At 47.3% G+C, this 19413-nt stretch overlaps 2 pseudogenes; both read left to right on the top strand.

Moving 5' to 3' along the window:
* Positions 1-594: 594 nt before the first annotated feature.
* On the top strand, positions 595-10114 carry LOC121082664 (annotated as a pseudogene).
* Positions 3801-5487, top strand: LOC121084908 (annotated as a pseudogene).
* Positions 10115-19413: the final 9299 nt, after the last annotated feature.

Genomic DNA, 19413 nt, shown 5'->3' with positions numbered 1-19413 from the left:
TGCTGTGCCGATGTATCCACGTATGATGATCGCCATGTATCATTCCATGTTTTATACATTTGATTCAACGTGTTGTAGAGTGTTATTGTTTGTTTCCTTTTACTTAAATTCATGACAGAAGTTTCTAGACCCATATGGTACATGCGTGTTTAGCTAAGGGGTTGTGGAAATCTATTTTCCTACTGCGCATCCTGACCCCAGCTTTGACAGAGCAGGGCAGCAGACCACCCGGACTGCAATTGCTTCGCTTTGTGTTGTCGAATTCACGGGAAATAATGGAATACCTGTATGTTCTTGTACCAATTTATTTTGCAACCTCCGTTTTGCTAACTATTGCTGTAATTTTTATGATACTTATTACTTGCCCTTGCAAACGCACACCTTGTAATTGCCCGTGTAACCCTTTTCCTTCTGCTTCTGAAACCAGGGACCATGAAACCGGGTTGTAAAAAATTTCAGTTTTGTAATGTTAGTTTATAATATAGTTACTAGAGATGTTGTTAGTTATTAGATGTCGTTAATTATTGTGATACGTGTTATCTCTATTCCTTCCTCCACGGGGTGGTGTAAGAGACTGCGTGGGTGAGGCCCACCATGGCCACAGCAGATGTGCTGTCTCAACGTTGCCATGTCAGTGAATACGCTGTTGAGGCAGGAAGGTAACACTGCTGCCACAGAAGAGATTTGTCTATACCTTGTTAAAGGAGGAAACCAACTGACGCCATGGAGCAATGGGGGAGGCTGATCCCGCAAAGCTTAACCAAACCGCCGTGCATGTGCCCAGACTTGGGGTGAGGGGGGGGTCAAGGTGCCTGGAGGCCCCTGAGGAATGTTGGACACGTACGCCATTGTTGGGTGGGGGGTGTGTAACAGCTTGTAACAATTCTATAAAAACCGGAGCCAACTAACGCCAACAACTTCCTACGCCAGGTAACATGATGACTTCTTTGTAAACTGTAAGAAAAGTCTATTTGTAAAAAGTTGAAAGGGAATAAAATAATAATTTACATCTCCTTAAAGAAGGCTAAATTGAATAAGGCTACATTTACTTTTCAAATGCATTATCTGTTGTTACAGAAGCTGACAAGTCTCTAGAGACAATATGGCAAATTCAGGTCACACTTTTGTTTAAACATGATTGCCTGCCTTTCAAATTTGGTGTTTACACTGAAGTACTCTAACTACAGATATTCTGGATTACCAGTCCTTAATATCAGTGTTTCATGTGACCTGTTCATATATCTGTATGCTGGTTTATTGTAGGCTTGATAGCATCTACAGGAATTTTGTTCGTCTGTCTACTGAAGTGTCAGATTACCTTTTTGTAAGTGTTCTTCTGCCTCTAGGCTGTGAACAACTTCAAAAATGGAACTGGCTACACAAAAGGGCTCTGTAAGCAGATTCAGCAGCAGCAGCAGCTGCTACCACCACCGCTACCTGTGACTGTGACACCTCCTGCTGCTCGGGTGACTGCCACCAAACTTTGTAAATCTTGCCCCTCTTCCAACAGCGGTGTGTTGGAAGAGAAGGTAAGTTTTATTTCAACATATGCTGTTGAAATACTGTATTTATTAGAGCTTGTTTTCCAGCTGTTTGCATTTATTCACAAAGGCTGCCTGGTTTCTGTAGTAAGACAACTGGCATTACCGTCTTCTGAGCCCCCGAGAACGATCAATACCCTCAACTGGTAAGTGACTGTAACTTTAGAATTTCTTTTTAAAAATTACCTTCAGATGAACTGAATGGGATTTTTTCTTTTTAGCTGTCCCTACTCCAACAGGTCATCCAATGACAGCCAGTAGAATTCACTCAGCAGTTGGCAGACCAGGCTGGAAACCGTAAGTATTCCACAGAAATCGAGTCTATGACTACTTGTAACCTGTTAAACGAGGCCATAACATGCACATAACTTCCACAACAGCTGGTTTATAATTAAATAAGTATGCATAGATAGTTGTGGAGAATACAAGTCGTAATTAATTTTTAAATGGCTCAATTTGAGTTGGCTTTAACAAAGGGGATCTGTGCTTGCGGTAAAATTATTTCCAATAAAACTTCAGTATGTGATTGTAAAGAGGACTCTGAAAAATGAACACTTTGAGGAAACCATAAGTACATCTCAAAATCAAATATAATTACAGGACAAGGTGGAAAGCCACCCTTTTGATTACTGGCTGGACGGGGCTGAAGAAATTGATTTCCCAATAGAAAACAGCCTCTGACGTTCTATTTTTAATGACTTGGTTGATAGTGATTGAGCAAATTTTTGGAAGAGTCAAAGCTATTATTTTATGACAAATAACGTTCACATACCAGTAGAGGCCAGTATACGCCCCCTTAAATCCATCCATAGCTATAGTAGTTCATGCAATAGAAGTGAGTGGAAATAGACTTACCCTTCCTGTACGTTTTGACACTAACAAAGCAGCAGCTGTCTTAGCTTGTAAGCAGAAACATTTACATGTTACCATGCTCCTCAATTTGCAGTAGCAGTATATCAGCAGCTGAAAGCAGCTTTGACATAAGCATATGGAGAGGAAAAAAACCCAAAAACAAATTTGGGAGAGAAAAACCTGGTGTGACTGACTGTTTTGAATTAACTCATTTATTTCCTTTGTGTTGTGTTTGGCTTTTTGGCTGTGTGTTTTGGTTTTTTGGTGTTTGGTTGGTTTTGTTGTGGTTTTTTTTTTAAGGTTTAAGTCTCCCTCTAGTGCTTCATCTCACTCTACAGGTTTGTATAAACACTCCAAGTCAAGATCAGGTTCTTCCCACTTTCACTGCTCCTCTCGATCATTTAGTCATGCCCACTCTTGTTCCTACCTGCAATCGCTGCCATATCCTAGAAGAGGCAGAGGGAAGAGTTGTAACTATCATTGTAGGTCCATGTACATGTAACCATGTAGGTTATCCCTGTTCAAGGTCATGGTCACCCCCATACAGAAGATACCATGCATGGTCAAGGTCTCCAGTATTTAGAGGCCACTCTCCCACTAAACAGGCCACACCTTAAGGGGAAGGAGAATGGGAATGTTTCAACAGATACACAGTTCCATCATATAATACGAAAGCTTACTATGGCAGAAGTGTAGACTTCAGAGATCCATTTGAAAATGAAAGATACAGAAAATGGGAAAGGAACTATAGAGAATGGTATGAAATTTTTCACAAGGGCTATGCTGTTGGTGTTCAACCTCGACTTTTAGTAAAATGAAAGAACTTTTCTCCTGATAGGTTAGGTCCACCAGGAACCAGATGAGAAAATTTACAGGGACGTAGAGAGGATTATCCTGGTGGACAGAGCCATGGAAATTGTAATAGGGCTGGAAATTACCTTGAAGAACCTTCTGGAAGGGAGAGTCATGGCATCAAAAATCCTACAAAATCAAAAGAGAAGGAAGTGCAAAATCCCCTGGGAGATGGCAATGGAAATAAACATAAAAAACACTGGAAGAGAAGAAAAGGGGATGGGAACAAAGGATTTCCCAATACTAAGTTGTTACAAGGTGCAAGCAAACCAAGAGCCCATTACAGTAGAAGACACTGAAATGGACTCTCTGTTCATGCTCTCAAGCAGAGATGGGGCCAAAACTTTAGCTGTGTTTACCTCTCCCCAATTGCTTGCTTACATGTTGAAACAAGAATGTATATCTAATTTCTCCATCATTGGTAGAAGTAGGACATGAAGGAATTACCAGATCAGACAGTCCCCAGTCTGGTAAGAATCTCGTGTCTTCATTGATTAAACGTAGAGTCACAAGATACTAAATTAATTGATTACTCATCATCTTAGTTAGTGGACTCATCCTTTCTCTTGTCTGTTCCCTTAATTGAACACCTTCAGAAAAAATACTCAAGATTTAGAATTTAAACAAAAGCCGCTTCATGAAGCATTATGGCAGTTTGTATCTCACCCATTACAACTGCACACTTTTTTCCTCTTAACACTAGTTCTACTGGAGGAAGCCCCATCATAAAAAGTGAAGGAAAGCCAGGTAAAAAAGGAAGTGTTATTAAGAAAGTGAAGGATTATAACAAGGATATTACAGCCCCTGCTGAAAACATCATTATAATGATTCAGGTCTCTAAGTCAAAGTGGAATGAAGAAGAAGGAAGACATTAAAACTACCCAAGTGCCCACAGATGCAGGAAAACCTGCTAGCATTATAAAGACTGTGAGTACTAAGCCACCAAACCCTGTAAAACACAATGAAAAAGAGATGAAGCCTTGGGGGAAACACAGAAAACTACCAAAGAGTAAGTTATGAAAGCTTCCAGCATGATGTAGTAAGGTCAAAGAGTTCAATGTCAAATGAAAAAGGAAAAAACAAAGACTGGGGTCATTCTCTGTCAAGCAAGGACACTTCTGAGAAGAGCAGTGTTCAGCAAGAAAAAGACCACTTGGAACATGCAACTGAACAAGGAAATGGACAAAATATTTCTCAGTCTTCCAAAGACCGTAGATCTTCAGAGAAACATGATCCTGGCCATGAGTCCACTGCTGAAGACTTTACTCCTAACCAAGACAACAGGTCTGTCTATGATAGCAACAGAGATCATTCCAGTTTCAAGTGTAATGATGAAAAGAGTAAATTAGCAAGAAGAGACTCCCCTTCTCAAAACAGAGGATCTATGTTAGTATAGAAAGGCAAGCCAAGACAACAAACAAGCAGAGCCATCCAACAAAAGCACTGGAGATGCCAGAAGGAGCAGCTACAGTCCCCCCTCCACATGAGCGGAAGCAGTCTGATCCCAAAGCTGCTCATGGTTCAAAGCGTACATTGGAGGAACGCAAACCTCTAGATAAAAATTGAGGAAAAGATAAAGAGAAGCATGTACCAGAAGTAAAGAGCAAAAAAGAGAAACGGCCAGGTGGTGATAAACCACCTTTGAGACAAGAACCACCAGATGTAAAAAATGAGAAAAAGAACACGCCTGGACAAAACATTAGAAGTGCTGTCAGGCCCAAGCATCAGGTAAGCAGCTCCTCACGGCTCTCTTCTGATCTAACTCAAGACTGATGAGGCTGTGCTTGTACCAGACTACAAGGAAGGCAACATTGAGAGTAACGGATCGGCAAAAGCTGAAGAAGCTGCAGGGAAAACTCCTAAAGGACCAAAAGAGAAGGCTATTGATACAATGAAAGAGGACACAGCAGCACCTGCTGCAGCTGACCAGCCTGAGGGAAGCCGAAGTCCAAGCCGAAGTGGTCCCATCATTAGCTGCAGCTGTAGTCAAAGCCCTTCTGAGAGTCAGCCACAAAGCCACACCAGCAATGCCAGCTCAGGAGACAGTCCAGAGAGCAAGGGAAAGAAAAAGAAAAAAAGAGCAGAAGAAACAAACACAAGCAGCAAGAGGCCCATAAACAGCAATGAAACGAAACTGGAAAAGAGCCAAAACCTCAGCATGGTGGGGGTTTAGGGTGTGTGAAGTGAGGGCTGGGATTACGGTAGGGGTTTAGCAATAGTGGGGGAGGGATAGGGGGTTATCGATAGCTATGGTGGGGGGTAGGGGGTTAGCAACAGCCGGGGGGAGGGTTTGGAGGTATGGGGGGGGTAGGTTTTGGACGGCAGGGTAGGAGGGTTATGAGCTAGGTTGGGGGGCTTAGGTTTCTCTACAGTTAGTTTTAGGGTTGTGACACATTCATAAATGTCAAATTTGAGTATGGAAGATTCACATGTTTAAGTCCAGGAAGCAGGAGGTCCTGTTAATATAAAATAAGGTACACAGCGTGGCTTACGGGGTTAGGGTTACCAAGCTCCCTAGCTAGCCCTGCCAGACTTAAACAAGCCCTTCTATTATATTTACCTGAACTGCAAGCAATAGTCAGGGGGGCCAGACAGTCTGCAAGCCATAGGCTATTACTCAGCAGAGCCACAGCTCGTAATTCACAGCAGGATTTCATGCAGCTGGGCTGTTGCAGCAGCAGCAGGCGTGATGGAGAAAGCACGAAATGTTGTCCTGGGGCACTTCTCAATACTGATGGTTCGTTCCTTACTTAATAGTCATCCTCTCCAGAGTTTTTGTGGATGTGCTGCAGTTGGGATGTACGTAGGTTTGTGGCAATAAACAGAAATGGCCACTGGCTCCATTGGCTGAACTTCCTGTAAGTGCAAGGAGACACTCAAACAACCTGAGATGTCCCCTCCCTGTGCTGGCCCTGCAGCATGGGCAGCCCAGTGCCACTTATCAAAGCTCTCGGCATCTTTCCCTGGCTGCTGACAGGAGGGGACAGCAGGTGGGGACAGCCTTGGGGGTGACATGAGGGACACCAGGTGGTGACAGGACATCGGGCAGCGATAGGCCCTGGGCTGTTGAGAGAGCCACCACAGGCGCAGGGGCTGACAGGAGGTGACACTGGGTGGTGAAGGCCCCGGGGGGGGGAGTTACAGGAGGGACACGACAGACCTGGCATGGGGTGGGGAACAAATTTAGGGACAGATGCTGGGGGTGGGGCAGGTGATTCAGGGGAAGGCCCACACATGCGAGGGAAGGGAGACAGACACACGGAGGGTCTACATGCATAGAAACAGTCATTGATAGGGGCACCATAAAAACTGGTGAGTTTTGCTTTTGGTTTTGGCATGAAAAGCTTTCCAGTTGCACAGATCCCAGGGGATTTGGCTTTCGTGGGAGACCCAAATGGTTTCGCCTGTTGCGGACCTAGAACCAGGAGGTTCAGGGTATTTATGTGCCATGGCAGTGGCTCCCACTCCTTGTGCGCAGCCCCGCAGTGAGAAGTCTTTATTTAGGGGAATCAGCCCCAAATCAGGATGGGCAAAGGCAGCTTCTGAGAGTACTTTTGTATCTTCCATAGACAGGTATTTAGAGGGGGCTAGCATTTTAGAATCCTTTCTATTAACAGGGTTCCTTTGCATTAAAATTTTTCTATAGCCTAGATGTCATAGTGACCAGGAGATAGATAGAAGACAATGTAGAAAGAAAATTTAAACCCTGATTTGGTAGAAGAAACACAGGAATATTTAAAAAAACATGGAGAAGGAGATGGATAGGAAGAACCATAATAAAAAAAAATTAAAAGCAACAGGGTACAAGACACACAGGAAATAGTTAAAAAATAGGCACAGGAGAGAGGGAAACAGAAAGAGAAATTAAAATGCAATGGGGTATAAGAAACACAGGAAAGCACTGAAAAATCAGGAGAGGTAGACAGAGAAGGAAACAGAAGAAAATTAATGGATTAAGTGGTGGAGGGCAGAGCTGGAGAGTCACAAGTTTTGGGGAGCAGACAGGTAGGTGGGCTAGCGAAGAGGGAGACAGGATCAGAGGCAGATAGGGAGGCACGCAGAGATGTGGGGAAGGACAGCAGAGATGGACTTGGATGTGCACAAGAGAAGGCAAGACTCACCACAGCTCCTGGCACCAGCAGGAGACCTTCACCACCCCGACACTTTTATCCCCATCTCGGTGGCGGGCACCTCAATGCTCCTCCACCATGAGGCTTCCCAGCAGCTCACACATGCAGCCCATGGAGACACCGAGCTCCCGGCACCGTGTGCTGGTGATGCGCTCCGGATCCTTCCTGGCTGCAAGGCCTGGCGATTCCTTGCTGGAGGCACCTGTCTGCAAGACCCCCTTGGATTCCCTCCTCAGCCAGTTCCCCTTTGCCAGCTCCCTTGGGCAGGGATGCCCAGGCAGCCCCTTTACAGCTGGAGCCCCTTCACACAGCAGGGCCAGCCCCATCCTCAGCCTCACTGGATGCACCTGGGGCTGCCCCAGCTGGAGTCCCAGGGGAACAGGGGCCATTGCCAGAGCCCCACAGCACATCACACCCCCCCCTGCACTGGGGCACGGCCAGGAGCTCTGCACCAGGGGCTGCAATGCATCCGGGGGCACAGAGGAGGCAGGAAATGTTTGTTCATTAATGCACGTAAGAAATCCTGGCAGTGAGTTGGCCACAAGACTCAATGTCCAAGTGCAGCAGGACAGGGGGATAAAAGGGAAAAGCAGGAGGAAGGACAGAGGGAGCCAGAAAACGGGATGCTGTGAACAAGAGAGGGACAAGGAGCAGGACATGGGTGTAGAGAGAGGAGGGCTGAGAGACTGAGCAGGAAAAAACAGGGACACTGAGATGGAGGGATAAATAAGAGACAGAGAGCAGAAAAGAAAGGTGGAAGGGACCAGCAGAACAGCGAGACAGAGGGAAGACAAAGACAGGGGGGGGGAAATCTGAATTGATAGGGGAAAAGAAACACGGCAAGAAATAAAAAACCCAGAAATCGGGAGCTGGATAGAGGTAAGCACAGAAAGAAAAATTTGAAAAGAGACAGGGCACAAGAAACACAGGCAAGAACTAACAAATAGGGACAGGGAGATAGAAAAGAGGGAGATGTAGAAAGAAAATGTAAAAAGTGATAGGGTACAGGACTGAGAGGGAAGAAGTAGTATAGCCAGGGAGATGGGATAGAGGGAGACAGAGAAAGACATTTTTGAAAGCCACAGGGTACAAGAATGATAGACAAGAATTAAAACATAGGTACACAGGGCTGCATATTGGGTGAATAGGAAGGAAATTTGAAAAGCGACTGGGTTCAAGAAGCACAGGCAAGAATTTAAAAACAGGGATCAAGAGTCTGACAGAAGGGAAGATGTGGGCTGATCTTTGCTGGCTGCCTGGTGCCCACCAAGCCCCTCTGGTGCTCCCCCCTCCTCAACAAGATCGGAGGGGGGGGGAGGGGAGAAAATACAATAAAAAAACCTTGTGGGTCATGATAAGGAGAAAGGCATTGCTAACCAATTACTGTCACAGGCAAAACAGACCCAACATAGGGAAAATAATTTAATTTATTGTCAATCAAAGCCTGATCAGGATGAGAAATAAAAACAAATCTAAAAAACACCTTCCCCCTGCCCCTCTCTTTTTTTCCTGGACTTCTTTTCTTTTCTGACTTTTCCACCTCCTCCCCCTGAGCAGCAGAGGGGGACAGCGTTGTCTCTGCGGCTGCTCCTTCCTCATGCTCTTGTTCTGCTCCATCATGGGGTCCCTCCCACCGGGCTACAGGTCCTGCCAGAAAACGTGCTCCAGCATGGGCTCCTCTCCACGGGATCACAGCTTCCTTCAAGCACATTCACCTGCTCCAGCGTGGGGTCCTCCATGGGCTGCAGGTTCATGTCTGCTCCACCACAGACCTCCATGGGCTGCAGAGGGACAAGCTGTGTCACCATGGTCTTCACCACTGGCTACCGGGGAATCTCTGCTCCTCCTGAAGCACCTCCTCCCCCTCCTTCTGCACTGACTTTGGTGTCTGCAGGGCTGTTTCACACTCACATTTTCTCTATCACAGCTCCCATGCAACATTTTTTAGCCCTTCTTAAGTATCACCACAGAGGCACTAGCAGTGTTGCTGATAAGCTCAGCTTTAACCAGCAGCAGATCTATCCTGAACCCGGAACTAGCTGTGCCCAACACGGGGGCAACTCCTGGTTCTCCTTCTCACAGAAGCCACCCCTGCAGCCCCTGTCCCTCCCTAGCCCAGCCAGCAAAACCCTGCCATGTAAACTCCATACAGCAGCAATCGGCTACAGGGCAGAGAGGGGGGATTGAAAAACGGAAAGGAAGCCATGGGGGACAGGGGCGGCAGTCAATTAGCTATGAGCTACAGGCCAGAGAGGAGGAAGAGACAGGGAACCTGACTGAGAGAGATAAGAAAAACAAAGAGTACTGATGGGCCACGGGGCAGAGGTGCAGGAATTTTAAAAGGGAACAGTGAGGTGGACAGACAGAGACTGAGAAATAAAAAAAAACACTTTGATGAGCTAAATTGGAAGAGGTGAAGGAATTAAAGAGTAGGGAGCCAGACAGAGAGAGAACGATAAAGACAAAAATGGGCTATGGGGCAGGGAGGGAAGAAATTAAAACACAGGGACGGGGCCTAGAATGAGAGAATGTAAGAAAGAAGAAGCATATCTAGAATGTGGGGCAGAGACAGAGAGGGATTTACAAACGGACATGGAGGCAGACACTAAGAATTGGCAGGGGTGGAGGGATTGTGAAGGGCTAAGAGGTAGAGGGGAAGGAATTTAAAAATACTGGGATAGGAAGAGAGACAGACGGAGAAAGACAAAAATAGGGATGGGCTGCAGGACAGACAGGATCGGAAAAAAAGAGGGACAGGGTACAGCACTGAAGCACAGAGAGAAACAGAAAAGAGAGAGGTAATGACAGAGAAAGAGGGGGACTTGGAGAATGAGGGAGGGAGAGGTACAGGCAAGTGCAAAAATTACATCAGTGAGGGAAAGAGAAGCAGGGGAAGGGAGGGATCGGAATGCAGAAGAGGGGTGACTGCCCCGAGGGTCCAGGACTCACTGTAGCTTACGCTCTTGGAGCTGCTGGGTGAATCTGACACCTCAGACTTGTGTCTTTGTCTGTCTCTCCCCCTCCCTTCCTCCTCTGTAGCTCTGGCCACTTGACTGTCCTTCACCTAAGCGAATACATTGGTTTCTCCCAGCTCTTACAACGAGGCTTCCCAGATACACAGCCTCACACGCATGCATGCTACGGGGCTGTGCTGTGCTGTGGTTACACATACAGACCCTGTTGTGCACGTTGGTGATCGGATCTGCTAAGGACTACACCAAGACAGATCCTTCCTCACCCAGAGATCTTGGCAGTCTGCCAGGATCCTGTCTGCAGCTGGAGGCAGCTGCTGGCTAGATCCCCTTCATTTTATTCTTCAGCTGCTTTACCCTTCTCTGGCGTCTCCAGCTTCAGCTGTGGCAGCTCCTGCCCACAGCCAGCAAGTGCCCAACTGTCCCTTTTCACCCATGCCACTAGCAGAATGAAGCCAAAGGCAATGGCCACAAACCTGAGCCAGATGCAGCCAACAACACTCCTGGAAAAGAATCAACAACGGAGTCCTCAGTGCTGCCTCTGGAAGAGGGAAAGCACAAGCAACTGTTACCCACAGTGATGACTGTAGCTCTCAGGCAGAAACTCCTCCTCCTGCAGGAGCTGCTGGAGGTGCCACTCTTTCTCCAAAGTGATGCTGATGGCACCTGCGTTTAGAGGCCAGCTTGCTGCCATGAAGACAGGGTTTGGGAACAGTCTGTGAAAATCATTGAAAAAGGGATAGAGAGCCCTGCAAGACATGGCAGAAGACAAAGGGGATCAGGGAGTAGGACAGAGAGAAAGAGAGACAAAATGACGAGCAGGGAGCAGAACAGATGGATCGAGAGAGAAATTAAGTGAGAGGAATAAAAGGGAGGAAGATAAAAAGATGGAACAAGCAAGAGCGATTGAGGAAAGAAGAGAGATATGCATCAGGACAAAGAGGTGGATATAGAAAAATCAACGATGGACTAGAGGATATAAAAAAAAGCCAGGGAGAAGGGCAGAGGGGAATAACGGGACAGTGATCTGGGCAGGGGGATATAGTGAGGAACGAAGGGACAGGCAGTGGTACAGTGATATTCAGGCTAAAAATTAGGGGGAGGATGGAGGGCAAAGAGAATAAGAGAAGAGGGACGGGTAGTAGAGCAGAGATGGAGAAAAAAACATTAGAGCCAGAAAGACAGGACTGAAGCAGAGAGATGGACTAAGAAAGGAAAGATAGTGATCGGTAGGAGGCCAAAGAGACAAGAAGAGACAAGAAGGACAGAGGGATATAGAAAACAGGTGATGGACAGGGAGCCAGAACATGGGATGCTGCAAAAGAGTGGGACAGGGATCAGGATGCTGGGATGGACAGCAAAAGAGGAACAGAGAGAATGACAGGGAGGTGGAGCAAGGGAAAAAACAGGGACAGAGAGGTGAAGGAATAAATGATAGGGTCAGGAAGCAGCACAAAGAGTCAGAGAGAAGGAGATGAACAGGCAGGACAGTGACAGTAAGATACAGAATGGAAAAAAACAGCAACAGGTGAGCAAGACAAAGGGATAGAGCAAAAAAGACAAGGAAGGAAGGACAGGGAGGAAGGCTGGGACAGAAAGTGGCACATATAGGCACAGAGAGGAAAAGAACGCTAGGGAACAGGTCAGAAACTGGGGCAGAGAAGGGGGCAGGAAAGACATGGATACGGGTCAGGACATAGAGATGTAGAGGAAAAAACAGCAGTGGGCTGCAGGACAGAAGATGAAAAAGGAGAGGGAGCAGGACAAAAGCACAGAGACAAAAAAAAAAAGGATTGGTAGAACAAGAGGGGGGGCAGAAAGGAAGAGGGAACAAAAAAGTAAAAGGATTGGTAGAACAAAAGAGGGGGTCAGAAAGGAAGAGGGAGCAGCACAGAAGAATAGAGAGAAGAGGTACTGGGAAGCAAACGAATCACAGCATCACAGGAAAGAGAAGGGCCGAGAGGGGCAGGGAGGGCCCCAGGACACACAAAAGAGGGGTGACAGGGCCCTGAAGGCCTGTGACTCACCACAGCTCTTGCTCTCAGTGCTGCTGGGAGAATTTGACGGCTCAAATGCTTCTTGTCTCCTCCTCTACTCACTTCTTCTTCTGTAACTCCGGTCACTTGGCTGTCCTTGACCCAAGAGAGCACTGCTCTTACGAGATGAAACTTCCTGGACATGTAGCCTCGCTCGCTCATGCACTACACGGCCACGCCACGCTGCTGGTGACACACACAGACCCTGCTGTGCACGTTGGCAGCCTGGCCTGCTGCGGACTGGAGAGGCAGGATCTCTCTTGCCCGCAGCAGGAGGCAGCTACCAGCCAGGTAGCCTGTGCTCCCGTCTCCTTTGCCTTTCCCTGGCCGCCCCAGCTCCTGCCCACCGCCGGGCCGCGGCCGCCTGTCCTCTCCCGCCCCCGCGCCGCAGGGGGCAGGCGGGGCAGAGCCCACCCCCGGCAGCCCGAGGCGGCGCAGCCCGCGGCATCCCGGGGGGAATGGGCAGCCACGCCTGCAGCACGGCCTCTGGGGGAGGGAGAGGAGCAGCAGCCAGCTGTATGACCGTGGCTCGCCCCTGCCCGAAGCCTCTCCCTCCGCGGGGGCTTTTGGGGACGCCGCTCGTTCCCCGCACCGGTGCTGACGGCACCCGTGATAAGGAAGATCGAGAGCATTTGAGAGCTGCCGCAGCTGCACGGGGCGAGCGTGGCCGGCTGAGGCTCAGGGGTCTCTGGCGACCTGGAGAGGCGCTTGGCGTCTACGCCCTGGGCTCGTCCGCCTCCTTCCCCTCTTCCCTCCCCTCAGCCCTCGGCACCTCCGGGGCCGCCCGGACCCGGCTCGCCCCCAGCGGACCGGGAGCCTGCCGCAGCGGCGGACTGACGCTTCCCGCGCCGCCGCCCCCGCCGCAGGGGCTCGCTCGCCTCACGCCGGCCGCCAGCCCTCTCCCGCCGACCGCCAGCCGCGCCGCCGGGCCAGGGCCGGCCGCCAACGCCGGGCTGCGGCTCCGCGCTCCGGGGCGGCAGCGAGCGCCGCGGGCAGCGCGGTACCCCATCGCCACTGCCCGCGGGCGACAACGCGGAGCACGGGGGCGCCGGTGCGCGGACGGCGCTCCCGAGCTGCGGTACCGACACTTGGGCACGGGGCGGCAGCAGCGCATCAACGGCCGGTGTCGCAGCCCCGTTTACACCGGCCACTGACGGTCACTGCTTACTGAGCTGGGTGTGCATTTCTCCGCCCTTTCCCACTGGCAGGCCAGGCCGTAGTATTCATTGCATCTGTACCAAAACCCATCTCACTGGCTTGAGCATTTCAGTCCTTTCTCCTTGGCCGCTTTCCAGCCCTGCTGGCTGTTGCAGTCCCTGCCTCTCCCGCCTCTTTACCTCAGGAGGAGCAGCAGCAGCAGCACCGGGAACCTCCCAGTAGAGCAGATTCTCCTCCACAGCCCCCACGCAAGCCCCCGCGATTGCTGTATCCGTCTGCGTGTATCATCAGAGTTGTAAGTGACAGCAGCGAGTCAACAGATACCAGAGATATTTGTTTTAAAAAACAACGACGTAAAAAATAAGGCAACTCAGGTGGGCATCCTGAATGCTGCTGAGACCTGACTGACAACTGCTTTGTGCAAGTGGGCCTGCTAATTCAGCGCAAAACAGCGCATCTGAGCAGACCAGACCAGATGCAAGTGGCTGATCTGCAAATTAGCTGGGAGGCTGATGATTCTTGGGCTTTGTTGTGTTGTTTGCACCTTTCCTCACCTCTCTGCTATCAGTAATCTGCTGTCCCATTCCGGCATACACAGAAGGCTTCCAGTGCAGAGCTTGTAGGGAGGAGACACAGCACGGAGTTACTGTCCTGTCCTCCAGCCTGCAAAGTAATTAGACATGAAGCAGGGAAAGCAGAGGCATGTTGGTATATTAGATGTCCTCAGCAGACAACCATAGAGCTCTGGAGGTTCCATCTTGGCTCTGCACTCCTTCCTGCTCCTGCCACCAAGCTTTGCCACTTGCACTTCACTGCCTGCAACATGCAATACTTGGTAGTCCAGATGGGCTGTTCTGCCAGTGTATCAGGCAGGCAGCTCAGTTCCTTTGGCTGCCTAATTTGCCTCCATAAAACAATCACTTCTATACCCAATAAATATCTTCTGGCCGGCAAGCCATTTTCAGCTGGCAACACAGCTGAAACACAGTGCTGGTAGAAATCTGTCAACCTGGATGTCAAAAGGCTTTTGTAACTTGAACCCTTGATTGTTTTGGCATCAAGAGTTGCAAGGCAAGAAATACACCTCTACTTCAACAAGCAAGACACCTGCCAAACAGCTGTGCACAGCGATACATCTCTGCCTGCAACCGACACCTTCTTCTGCTAAAACCTGGCCATGGTTCCCTTCTCCCAGCCTCTGGGAAGTAAGCTGCCAAAGCCGAAGAGTGAAACAGCCACGGCACAACCTACAGTGATTCTGCCTTGCAAGTCTGGCTAGGCCAGACAGCATGGTTGTTGCAGAAACTGCTGGGAGACAGGTATGCTTGCACAGCCCAAGCACTGCTGCCTACGGAGCAAAAGGCGCTATAAAGCAGTGATGAAAAACAAGGATGGCCTATCGAGATGGCAGGAATAACACAGAGAGCCTAAAGCATTAGCAAGGCAGGGCTTGCAACTAACTTCATGCTGTGGTTTAATCCCAGCCATCAACCACGCAGCACACAACCACTTGCTTACTTCCCGCCCCCTGGTGGGATGGGGGAGTCAATCAGAAAGGTAAAAGCGAAAAAACTCATGGGCTGAGATAAAAACAGTTCAATAACCACAACCAACAACGACTTGAAAAGAAGAAGGAAAAAAAGTAATGAGAGAAAAATAAAACCCAAGAAAGACAAGCCATAAAAATGAACACAGCTGCTCACAACCCACTGACCGATGCCCAGCCAGTCCCTGAGCAGCACCCCCTCTGCCAGTCTCTCCCCCCAGTTTTATGACTGAACTGATATTTATGACCGATATGATATTGTATAGTTTGGAATATCCCTTTGGTCAGTTGAGATCAGCTGTCCCGACTTGCTGTGTGCCCCAGCCTGCTCTCAGGCGGGATGGTGTGAGGAGCTCGAATGGCCTCGGTGCTGCGCAAAGGCGCTGCTCATCCCCGGGTTATCAACACCATTTCCAGCACAAATCCAGTACATAGCAGGAGAGTGGAATGGGAGTGGGGTGAAGGGAAGTGGGTGGGGGACAATGGGCAGGTGAGAGGCTGCAGCAAGTACCCTGGGGGCCAAAAGCAGAGGGGTTATGGGGGAAGGGTGCCGAATACACGCGAAGGGGGGGAGGGGAGGAAGAACGGACTTAAGAAAGAGGACCGAGGATGAGGGGTGTGTGTCACAGGAAAACCTCCCATGGGGGGACGCTTTGCTGAGGCACTTGGGGGGGAGGAAGGACACACCAGAGGGGGACAAGGAAGTAAACAGAAACGAAGCAGAAGTTAATGGACACATACAGACAGGGGTCTGTGTGGGTAGAAAGATGAACGGTGGGACATATGTGGGGATGACCTGCACCAGGAGGTCCACCCGGGATGATCCACAGCAGATAACTCACCTAGGATAACCCACAACTGGATAATCCACTCTGGATGACTGACACACACCAGATAATCCCCAGCGATGCCCCTCAAACTGCCAGCATTTACCCTGCATTTTCCCCAAACTGGCTTTTTTTTGCTTTTCCACAATATAAAAATTAAGTTTTTTTGCTTTTCCAAATAAAAAAATTGGGGGTTTCTGGCACCTTTCTACAACATAAAAATTGGTGATTTTGCTTTTGGTTTTGTGCATGAAAAAGGGGGTAGTTTGTTGGGGTTTTTGCTTTCCAGCTGCACAAATCCAGGTGGATTTAGCTTTCCTGGAAACCTCAGAATGGTATTTCCTCTCCCCCTCGCCCCAATTCCTGCCCACCCCCCATCACAGACCCAGAATCAGGGGGTTTAGGGTATTTCTGTGCCATGCATTGCCCCACAGAGGAAAGTCCACACTTAGGGGAATAGGCCCCAAATCGGGATGGGAAAAGGGGAAAAAGGAGAATGTGGAAGGGGCAGCTTTTGAAAGCACTTTTGCACTTTTGTATCTTCAATAGATAGATATTTAGAGAAGTTTTTAAATCCTTTCTATAAACAGGGTTTCTTTGCATTTTAAAAATATAGGGTAGGCATTTACACTTAAATATCTACTTATTTACACATATATTTCACAGAAAATACCTATTTAATATATATGTTTACACTTGAATATCTGTTAAGACTATGACTACTTACATGATGTCTACTTACAATACAGAACATCTGTTTAGCTATCTGTTTGGATGTACATTTTGACACTAGTATCTTTTTAGACTTCTCTAGACTTAGATATCTACTTGCAATTACATCTCTTTAGACTTAGTTACCTGTTTAAAATTATATATAATCTCTATTTAGATGACATACAGTATTTACTTAGGTCTATTCAAACTTTTTTCTATTTTAAATTCCTTCATATATATAGGGGTTTTTTTTCATTTTAAAGACTTTTATTTCTTAATTTATATATACAGTTATTTTTTGTATTTTAAAAACCTTTAAATCTCCACTTTTTTATATTCTAAAATCCTTTGTATAATATAGCAGATACAGGTTTTTGTTTTGAAATCCTTTTACATGTATTATTTTTCAATATATAAAAATGAGAAGTTTTCTCTATTTCAATGTCTTACACCCATATTTACAGTTTTTAATTTTTTTGGTGGCCACCCCCCTCTGAATTTTTGGCATTTTTGGGCTGTCCCACAAAGAGAATCTCACCCTGTGACACCACACACCCCCCATCCCTTATTCAGCTGCTCCTACGCCACACTGGCATCCCTCCAGTGACACTGGGGTGCCCCAAATGACATTGTCACCCCCCAAGAACCCATCCCCTTTCATTCACACCCCAAAAAAAGGCACAAAATGAGGAACACCGTCCTGACCAGCAGCTTGTTACTCTTGTTACTTTAATAATGCTATTTACATATGCAAACGTCGCCCCCCCCCCCGCCCCGCAGGGACTCTGCTAGAAAAATAAAGGGGGGGCAGCTCCCAAAACGATTGCAGCCCCCCCCAGCCCCCATCTCACAAGCTGGTGGCTGTCCCATGGCACAGGGGCAGTGTACCCTAGGATGGTGCCTCACTCAGGCTCTGCACCGTGACATTCACACTCCGTTTCCACACTGGGACAGGCTCCCCAGGAGAACAAATGCCCCCAGTCCCTGTCAGCCCCAGACTCCGCATCAGACAGCCCTGGCTGCGGGGCACACACTGGAAACAGAGCCAGGAGCCTCTGGCCACAGGGCTGGCCCCTTACCTTAAAAACCAGCAGGCAAACCTGGGCTGCAGGGTATCTTATTGAGCATCACGAGGCGCTTGAAACAAGAGATCTGAAAAACAAAAATCCTGAACTACATTTCAGCATATTAAAAAAATTAGGCACAATAGAGGAATTCAGTTGAAATAAGGGATAGGATAGTAGTTCAGCTAAAGGATTCTAGGTAAACAGGTCAGTTCAAGATACAACACAACCTTTAAAAGCTAGAGTGATTTGAACTCTCAGTATTAAGACTAACTGACATTGAACACATTGTCAGCACAAAAGTAAACACTCTTGCCAGTGTAGGAAATGTCTTATCCTTCCTTACAGCACTGCTGAAGGGAGATAACCCTGTGAGGCTGCAGGGCAAAGTTGTACTGTAATCAGAATCTACGCTTACAGATCCATCACAACAGCTACAGCCCTCACGGTGCTGCACAACTTGCTTGCTTGGTCAATAAAGCTGAAAGTGAAGTGTAAAACTTTAAAAAGTAAACCTAACAAATCTCAGTTAATTCCCTTTATAAAAGGGCAATGTATGTACGTGAAAAGGGGTGTGTATGTTTATATGCATCCACTAAAAATACTTACACTGGTAAAGTATTTAATTTTCTTTTGCATTAATGTCACTTGCATAGCTGTGAATTAATACCATCAAATTATCTCAAAAATATAGTTACAATTTGACTAAGGGCTTTTTGTGCATTACATAATTGGTAGGGACATCTGGCCAGCTGCACTGCCCGAGACAGATGCTACTGAAATGCCAGTGAAACACACTATTGAAAGCAAGACAGAAATGAAAGAACTTTAGAGCATTCCAGCAAAATATTGGGAAAAAAACCCGTAATATTCAGTTGCCTCTCTTTTTAAACATTTAGAACAAATGCCTAACTACTTAAATACTCCTAATAAATTGTATGCTACAGCTATTTGGCAGTTAGTTTAAACAATGCAAGTCAGTTTGTCAAGTATAACATTTTTCCCCCTCATAAATGAAATTAAAAAAAAAATTATCAGTGAGATAAGAGATCCCCCATATAGTTTTATTTTTTAAAAGAAATTTAAAAAGTCAGGTCTCTAGCGCTGCAATACATAAGGCTATCAAAAAGGATTTGTAGATTTGCTAATGCTTTTGGCTACAGTGAAGCAAGCAGAGGAATATGTTTTTGTATCTCAACTGTTACGACTGAGAACCCAAAGAGCAGCGATGTCATCAGCTTTTGGAAGACCTGCTATACTTGGGTCTTTGGAAAGAAACTGAGTTTTCTTGGGGTTTTTTAAGACAGTGAAAAGTCTTGTGGCCGATGATTTATTTCTACTGCCAAGTACATCGTCTCTGAAGATCCAATCTGATGTCAAGTTCATAAAGTGCACCTTCTTTGAATAAGAAAGATTTCCATTGTGGAAAATCTCTTTCCAACTGAAGCAAAACATTACACATCGCAGGTTAAGGAAAAAAAGACATTATTGAAGCAATCACTCACCAAAAACACCTCAGGACTCACTATCACTAATTACAAGGCTGCTAATGTTTCTCAGGAAAGCCTGGAAAACATGGGCAGGCAAAGCCAATTTGTCCTGTTTTGTCCATGTCTCTTCTTTGACCTTGATTGCTTTTAGTACGCATGCTATTATCTCAGCAAGGTTTTTGGGTACTACTATACTTAAAAAACTTATTGACTGAAAAAGCATAAAGCTTT

The sequence above is a fragment of the Falco naumanni genome, chromosome 1 (assembly GCF_017639655.2).
Source record: "Falco naumanni isolate bFalNau1 chromosome 1, bFalNau1.pat, whole genome shotgun sequence".
Classification (NCBI taxonomy): domain Eukaryota; kingdom Metazoa; phylum Chordata; class Aves; order Falconiformes; family Falconidae; genus Falco; species Falco naumanni.
Note: the sequence above shows the minus strand (reverse complement) of the source record. Positions and strands in the feature narration are given on the sequence as shown.